General features: G+C 39.7%; 1 non-coding gene across 1 annotated transcript; it reads right to left on the minus strand.

Annotated features, from left to right (window-relative positions):
• Positions 1-8,820: 8,820 nt before the first annotated feature.
• LOC138794232 (U2 spliceosomal RNA) lies at positions 8,821-9,011 on the minus strand. The gene has a single exon (XR_011363388.1). It is a non-coding gene; the product is annotated as a U2 spliceosomal RNA (small nuclear RNA).
• Between the last annotated feature and the right edge of the window lie 603 nt (positions 9,012-9,614).

Consider the following 9,614-nt stretch of genomic DNA (forward strand, 5'->3'; position numbering starts at 1 on the left):
AAGAAAGAAAAATGCAGAGCATGGATGGATCCGCATTTGTTCAGTCAACAAAGCACTTATGGTGATGTGAAGGAGGGCCAAGACTTCTGTAAAACATGACGCTTTTTTTCTGGTGTTTTATCACATTTTTTAATAGAATTTATGTCTTTCTTTCATCATGGGATTCCATGATTTCTGTTGAAGAATTGATGGGAAAACCCCAGAAAAATTGCCAATATGCAGATACCCATTTTTCTTCCCCTATCTGTCCATGGGAGGAGGAACAACACTGCTAGAAAAAAAGGGATATTACAGAGAATCAGGGCATAGTTAAATAGAAAAAAACTATATATACTTCCCCCCACAGCCACTATCGCTGTGTCAGCCCCCCACCATGTTGTACTGTGTACTTTATTGTGCCTGTGTCACACAAGGACCTTCTTCTTTGTGCCTGTGTCACACCTCACTGTCTGAGCAGTAGGGACCAACATGGACGTAATGGGAGCACTTAGGGAGCTAAGGGTGTAAGTATAGTCAGCACAGTTAAATAGAAACTAATCTTCAGAATACCCTTAAAAGACAAATAAGCAGAGAACTAATACATACATAGCAAGTCCTATACTTACCTAAAATAGAAATGTGTAATCGACACAAGTAAAGAGCATTTCAGTACATGTTATATTATACTGTTCTGTAGAGAGACGCTACTGGACAACCACTCAGTATTGCTGGAGTTTTACTACTGAAATGCTAATGCTGAATGGCTGAATCATTCAACCAATTGCATGTGTTAAATGTAGTTTCATATTACCATGGCCCAGGAATTAATGTTGTACTGTATGTAGAAAATATTGTATCCTGAGGCCATTGTAACGTGAGTGAGCTCTGTATAGAACAGAACCAGACTTGTGAATTTCACAATACCCAATTTATACACTTCATTTTACCAATTATCTAGATCAATTCAACATTTAGATCTGCTAGAGAACAGGTGACAAAACATTGAGACATTTACCTGTGCTTTGCCTAATCCAGCTACTTCAATCATGTTGAATATCTCTACTTTGTTAGTATATTATTAAGTGCAGATATTTATTTTTGCTATTTTGTCAAGGTGCTTGCCTTTTTGACAGGATGGTTGCTGAATTTTTATGTCTGCTTTTCTAGCTGTAACAGGCCTCTGGAGACCTATGAGAAGGAAAAGCACACATTTTTTATGCCTTTATAGTGCACATGGCTACAGCTGTTAAAAGTACTACTATTTATGTTGGCTATACAGTTTATGTTGGCTCAACTACTTCTTTATGGTTCAGAGTGAGTTATTCACATTTTATTAAACAGCCAGAGCCCAACTATTAAATATATGAGGCATGCTTGAACATTCTGTGAGTCTTGCAGTACTATTGTAGAACTATATAAAGCTTAAGGAGAGTCCAGGAAGAAAATGGGATGATCTTCCAAGTGCTGCCACATTCATTACAGAAAATTGGAAAGATTATATAATAATACCCTTACAATTAAAACATACTTTACCAATGAACATGAGAACAGAAAAGTGAGAATCTAGTGGATGTATCATTTGGGAGTTTATTACATGAAGCTCTCTAATTCCATCCTGACATTGTCCATTATGAGTGCAGTGATCTTCTTCTTCAATCAGCTTATTAATGCAATTTACAATTAATTCATGGTTTCTGGATGTCATTGGCTACCTCCCGAAACCATCCTCTGTGGAAGTGTCCTCACAATAAAATATGAAACATGATAACAATTAGCAATGAATATTATTGCAATGATCATAAATATGAAATCACCTTTCACAAATGGTGAAGGTTCTCCTAAATGGCTGCTAAATACCTATCAAGACATGGAGCCCACATGACTTGACTCACAAAATAGAACAAGCATTCAATTGAAATAATGAAAAAATAACACTTCTGTGCCCAGATAGCACTGTTTGTGTGAACAGTGAGGGCTGAAGGGTGGGACCTAGGAAAGATTTCCTTTGGTGGATCCAAGATACTTCAGTCCAATACTGACTGCATAAGCCCTTTAGGACATAGGCAATTTTTAATTTTACATTATTTTCTAAGCATAAAATGCTTAAAATTGCCCTATTCTGACCCCTGTAACTTTTTGTTTTATTTTTCATCTACCTGGCTTTTTAGGCTTATTTTGCATTTGTGATTTGTAGTTTTCAATGTTTGCTTTTAGGAACAGACAGGGGTCATCATGAGCATATAGACTGACTGCAGCAACGCAGTATAAACTGAAGCAAGCTATGGTGCTCCACTTACGTACCTTCCGTGCTGCTCTATGATCCAGTGTGTTCCTACAAAACATTCTTTACCCCCAGGCTAAGAGTGTCACAGGCTCCGCACAGGCAGTTTCGCTCTCTGGCTGATGCTGTATCTTTAGGTCGGCCTCTGCTGTCAATCATTCTGGAGGAGGTGGGAAGCGGCCTGAAGATACAACATTGGCCAGAGAGCAGGGCGGGCACAGACAGCATAACAGACACACTTTTATGACACTGTCAGCCCAGGGATAAAAAACATTGTGTTGGAACACACCAGATCATAGAGCATGGACTTGTGTGTCCATCACCCTGTTGCCTGTTCACCAGCTGTCCTTCCTTGGAACACATTTGATAGGTACTAACCACTGCATACTGGGAACATCCCAAAAGACCTGCTTATTTGCTCAGATCTTTGTACTTACTTATTTTTCCTGTTTTCACTGCAATAATGAAAATGACTGTTTTCATTTGCTCCCTAATTTATTTCACCTATTGAAAGGTGCTATTATCATATAATGATCAATGTTATGCACTTCATCTGCCAGTGGTTTTAATGTTATGGCTGATTAGTGTATGCGCTTGATCATACACACAAAAATAGCACAAAATGAAAGCCCAAATCTGGTGTAAATGTACAATATTCAAATACTACACATCTCATTAAATGGAGCAAGTTTTAGTTTTATATTTCATATTTAAAATGAAAATGTAAAAAGGTCTTCGCTTTCAGAAGGAAAACTGTAGAAAGTGTGACATATAAAGTATAACTCAGCGTGGCTCAAAATGAGAGTGTACGAAAGCTTTTATTTCAGACAGTTTTTGATCTGCCTCTTGACATCAGCACTTAATAGCAGAAATAAATGTGGAAAACAGCAAGAAGCCTCCAGGCTCAATGGACCAGGTTTACACTGTGGTAGCAGACGCCTGTTTGAATTAATCTTTATGTTCTGTGATCTCTGAGCAACATATGCATGCAGGATCGGCAGAGACACACTGTTCTTTTATTGGAGGCCTGAGCTTTTTGGATGAGAGAATAAATGAAGATATATATATATATATATATATATATATATATATATATATGTAGTTTAGACTGATATACTTAATCCATTTTTACTAAACAGATTAATAAGTTGGTTAAATAAAAACACACTAATGTGAGTATGATAAAAATCACAACTGAGGGAAAAAAAACTTTAAAGGGGAACTAACAGCAGGTTAGAAGCACCTAACCTACAGGCATGTCCCTATAGCACAGGGGGCACTTTGGATTAAGTTAATTTTCTTACCTTTTTCCTCGGCACTATCTTCTTGTACTTTGTAGTTTTATTAAATATGTAAATAAGGTGGTTTGGTGCACTGGGGACGGGGCTACTACCCTCAGTGCACCAACCTACCTTGGCCGGCCCACTCCTCCTAATGATGAGCGCAGTGATGAGTGTTGGAGCAATGTCACTGCGGAGCATAGCCCCAATATTTATTAGAAGGGGCGGGCAGGCTGGCCAGGGGATGATCAGTGCACTGAGGGTGGTAGTCCTGCCCCCAGTGCACCAAGCACCTCATTACCATATGGATTATACTACAAAAATGGCACTGAAGTGAAGGTAAAAAACTTACCTTCATCCTCAGTGCCCTGTGCGCTATAGGGACAGATGTAGGTTAGATGTTTCTCTTTAAGCATTGCGATATCTGAGCATTAGACTTACCCCTTCTGCATTGCTACTTTTTACGATTGCTGTTTCAATTTAACTTGGGTCAGCTCCAATCTCTACCTTTAGGCACAAATATTTGTGAGTAGCAACTGCTACATAGAAATTTTATGCACCCCCACCCCTGCTATGTGGAAGGAGTAATAATAATAATAATAGTAATAATATTTATTTGTATAGGTTAAAAGATTTTGCGGCGCTTTTTTGCACAATATAGGGGTTACATTACATACATTGCAGAATTAAATAATTAAACAAAATAAAAATACAAAAGGAGTGAGGGACCTTGTCACAAGAGCTTACAGATTAGGAGGACTGCGGGCGACACAGGAGGCAGTAAGTGCTTTATTTTCTTATGGTTTAGCTATTGTACAAAGAATCAGAAAGTGCTGGGTGAGCCACTACAGGTATAAAGTGACTGGTACTGTTGGAGTTAGGGCCTGTTCACACTACGGAAATCAGGCACAGTTTCCGCGCAGACATGTCAATTCTTTGAGAAGAGAGGGCACATGGAGGTGCGCAAGGCACCTTATTGAAACAGATAGCAGACGGGATTTCGTGTGGAGTCCGCGGGCAGGGGTTCCGCTTGGAATCTCCGCCTGATTTCCATATTGTGAACGGGCTCATAAAAGGTGAGGGGACAGCAGAAGGGGAGACAAGTTTAGGGAATGTAAGTGTATGTATCATTTTAACCTCTTAATTTTATGTCCTAGAGGGGTCCTCTCAACTTGCAAAGTTATCCTCTATCCTCAGGATTTCAGGATCAAGGTTACTATATAATTCAATGTGAGTTGGGGGGTTCAGATGCTGACACTTCCCAGAATGTGCATGCCGATCATCGTTCCATTCATTCTCTATAAGAGTGGGCATAGATAGCTGATTAAAGTGTTTGACAGGAGACTTGTTACCTGTTCTCAAAAATGGGGGTCACCAGCAGTCAGGTTATGTGTCCTGTTCAGGGCTATGGATGTTATACACTGGATTAACTTACTCAGAAAAACTTTGAGGGTGCGTTTACACGTATAGGATCTGCAGCAGATTTGATAGCACAGATCTGAATCTGCAGCAGATTTGATGACCCAGATTTGATTTGCTTTGAATCTGCAACTTCAAATCTGCGCCATCAAATCTGCTGCAGATCCTGTACGTTTGCATATTTCTATTGCATAATATGACTTTGCCCTAGAATTTTCCTTTAAGTCAGACTTCTAGGAACACCACCAAAGAATAAAGAGCCTGCAGCCATTCATACACCCTTTAGTTTAAGATGTATCCCACTTTGAAAACAAGTTGCTGTACAAATAACAAATAAGTAAATGTTAGTAGCGATGGTCAAGTGAAAAAAATCTATCAAATAGAATATCATGTGATTTGATTGATTTCAGCTCGTGAATAGTCAGTAAAGAGAAGTTTTTCTCAGCCACCACTTGAGAGCCTTTGTGCTTTTTTGTGTGTCCTTCTACTCAGCCACCAGACATGTGCGGCTGAAACTACAGTTGTGGGAAAAATAGACATGGGGCCGGATTCCGAACATGCGGGCGAACCGTGAACATACGCCCGTAGTACAGTTATGCTTCCTAGCTTGTTTCGAAGCGGTCTGAAACAGGTAATTTACCTGGAAATCTTCGCCCAGCCCCGTAAACCACACAGAACCTTTTTAATCTAAAAATCAAGTTCAATTTGGCTGAAATAAGTACTTCGTACGGGACCGCATGGAAATCCACGGCCTTGAGTTGGAACAGTTCCGTCCGCAAACAATGGTCATTTTTCACGGCGCCGTGCACGATCCGGCCTTATACGTAGTGTGCATTGTGCGGCCGGAAATCGTATACTTCCAACCTCAAAACTACGGGCGTATATTTGCGGTTCGCACTACGGCCGGAAATATACGTAGTGTGAACATAGCCTTAAGCTGAAATGCACATTGTGGTCATGATACAATGACAATTTATAGAACCGTATCCCCATTAGTTAATAATGATAATTTCTTCTATTTATTTGTATTATTTTTAAAGCTAGACTATGCCTCTGGGTAAATGTAGATCAAGTGTTGATGACTTTCACATCTCAAACCAAAAGGTGGAAGACACAGCTGGCAGACCAGGTAGTATATTACCAAGGCAACCAAATGAGCTGGAAAGGAGTTTTGCAGGATAGGCTGTGAGCGCAGCACAGTTGCCTTGGAAACTATGCCACCAGATATCTGTGTCTTGCCAGCAACTTGGAGGTACCTATAATTATTAGACTTTTTTGGAGGGGTGTCAAGTAATTAAAGAGTCCATTTTAGTGATTTTACAATGATAAAAAATAGTAAACAAGAAAAAGTAGAAAAATAAAAAATGTAGAAGATGACCATTAGCTTTTTAGACAAAAGACATACAGGTTATCATATTCGGTGTACTTCTTGAATTGCTATGCTTACCATTTGACTCCCTAAACTCTGTGTATCATTTGCTTTTTTGATTTTTTTCTTTGTAGCTTGCACTCTTTTCTAAGCAGGCACGCTAAGTGACAGTATCATGTGTAAGAGACTGGTTAGAAAAACAAAGAAAACAATAGGATAGCCATTTTATGATTCACCATAATTGGTCTGGGACACCTCAATTTTAGCAATATATTATTGGTTCTGGCAGATGCTATCAAAATCACAGCATGAGTAACTTCCACTCATCTCTCCAAATAACAGATAATCTGCCTAAAATGAGGGATCTAATTATAGCCCATGAAGAGAGACAAGATTTTCTATACCTATACTCTTTACCAGTTTTCTCATTCTTGTAGTAGCTGTGCAGTTATGTACTACCAATATAAACCACTCATATTCCTATAGAACACTCTCTGTATTAAACACAGATTGCACTTCCCGATCCAGGGTTGCAATTCATCATACAAGCGTCCATAAAAACAAAGCATATAAATGAAGACACCAGGGACCAGTTTCAGCAGTCACAATATGGTGTTCTCATCAGCAGCTCATCCACAGAATTGCACCTCCACCCCGCTGTGTTTACCCTCATGTATATTTCAGGCTCCCCTCCCTCCAGCTCAGTAAACACATATGAGGGGAATAGATTTTGAGACACCAGGCTTACACCAGTAAAGCACACTTCAGTCTAAAAATAATGTCTTGTTCTAAGTGAGCAATACAACTACATGCTACATCAGCCTTTACCTATAAAACCCCAGAATCCAACTGGTATCCAACTTATCAGAACTATGAAAGCAGACCATGAATTTCAAAAGGCAAACTTCTGTTTGGTCATATGTCACAGTGTCTCCCAGGTGTTATCTTCATATCGGTGATAAAACAAATGTTGCTGTGGATGAGAGGTCCTTTTACACGGACTGGGGCCGTGCATGGATGCAAGCGAGCTGCGTCTTGACTTTTACACAGGAAGATGTGCGGCTGACAGCAATAAACTTTACCGCCTGCACAAGAGATACCATCAGCCGTTGAGTGAGCATTTTCACACTCCTCAGCTGATCGCTGACAACTTTACATAGGCCAATTATAAGCCACAGGAGTGTTCCCAGCTATGTTCATTGCCAATAATCAGCCTGTGTAAAAGGGCCTTAAGGCCTCCTAGTATTAGATTATCTTGACATCATTATTTACATTATTATTGTTGCTATAATTATTATTATTATTAATATTTATTTATAAAGCGCCCTTAATTCCAAAGCGCTATACAAGCGATAGGGGTAACAAACAGGAACAATACAAGATCAAAAATACATTACATGAAAGCAAATGGAAGACTGGTACATGAGCAAAGAGGAACATTGGAGGCCTCCTGACTAGTCTCCAATGATAGATATGCTTGTTGTAGAAATGGATCCAGCCTTCTAGTGCCATGTGGAGCTGGGAACTGGGCTATGACCAAGAGCAACATTTTTAAGTTTTTCTATGCATACTTTGGTGTTCTCCCCCCCTCCAAGAATATACTTAAAGGTTTATAGCTTCCCATGACATTGACCCTAGTATGAGGGTATATTATAGAAAATTAGATGGGGGTATTCTTTGTACAGCACTGCAGAATAAGTTACACTATATAAGGAACTAAAAATCCACAAATAAACTGAGCCTGCTGAATATCAACATTCCAGACAAGAGTTCAGAAATATATATTACAGTATATTACATTGATGTTGCATATATACAGTAAAACCTGTTCTTTATCTCATTAAAGTATTGTATTGCAATTAAACCACATATATGTAAGTAACACAATGGCCCAGATTTATCAATTTGTCAGGTCAAAAACTGTCTGGTTTTCCAAGAGCAACCAAACACAGCGTAGCTTTCATTTTGCCAGAGCTTGTTAGGAAATATAAGCTGGGTTGTGATTAATTGCCCTGGGAAAAGCAGTTGTTGTCCTCAGACAGATTGATAAATCTGGGTCAATATGCACATGCTGCTAATTTTATCCAGGAGATCAGTCCCTTGTATTGGCATTTAAAATATAACTAAAGCTCCAGGCAGCATCTGAGTTTTCAGGTTTCCCCCCATCATTCTGTACTCAGTACCCCATAATAAATGTGAAAACAGAATTTTATTTTTTGTTTGCATATGTATTAGGAAAAACTAGGTTCACATGGGCATAAGTATTCAGACTTTGCCACGACACTTGGAATTTAGCTCTGGGGCCTCCCATTTGTCTTGATCATCTTTGAGATGCTTCTTTTGATTGGAGTTACCTGTGGTAAATTCAGGTCATTGGACATTGAATATGGTAAGACACATCCCTGTCTATATATGGTCTTATAGATGACAATGCATATCAGAGCAAAAAAACAAGCCATGAGGTGGAAAGAACTGCCTGTAGAGTTCACTGCCTGTGGTGCACTGAACCTGGAGGCACTGCAATACCAGGTCAATGCCTGGAGAGGACAGAGCAAGCTTCCCCTCTATCTCCCTATTCTAAAAATCCATTTAATATATGGTCCCCAGATAGGGGACGTATCAGATATTAAACTGATAAGAACAGATAGTACACTTGATCTTAGCCAAAAGGCCGAGAAGAGATGGACTCCATACTACTTAAATGTAAGAAGACTGGAACAAACAAGACTCTTCCTAGAGCAGACCACCCTACCAAGGTAATCGGGCGAGAAGGGCCTTTTTAAGACAGGTGACCAAGAACCCAATGGTCACTCTGCCTGAGCTCCAGAGATCCGTTGAGCAGATAGGAAAAACTTCCAGAAGATCAACCATCACTGCAGGACTCTACTAATCTAGGCTTTATGGCGGACTGACCAGAAACGAGCCTCTCATTAAAGGACACAAGAAAGCCTGTCTGAAGTTTGCATGAAACAAAGATGACATTTTTGCCCTCATCTCTAAGCATTATGTCAGGAGGAATCCTGGCACTGCTCATCACCTGCCAATCCTATGCCAACCATAAAGCATGGTGATGGCTGCATCATGCTGTGGGGTATTTTTCAGCAGCTGGTATAGGGTGACTGGTCAGCTTTGAAGAAAAGCTTAAAGTGACTCTGTACCCACAATCTGCCCACCCTTAAACCACTTGTACCTTCGGATAGCTGCTTTTAATCCAAAATCTGTCCTGGGGTCCGTTTGGCAGGTGATGCAGTTATTGTCCTTAAAAAACAACTTTTAAACTTGAAGC

Source organism: Dendropsophus ebraccatus, chromosome 5, assembly GCF_027789765.1.
Source record: "Dendropsophus ebraccatus isolate aDenEbr1 chromosome 5, aDenEbr1.pat, whole genome shotgun sequence".
Lineage (NCBI taxonomy): Eukaryota > Metazoa > Chordata > Amphibia > Anura > Hylidae > Dendropsophus > Dendropsophus ebraccatus.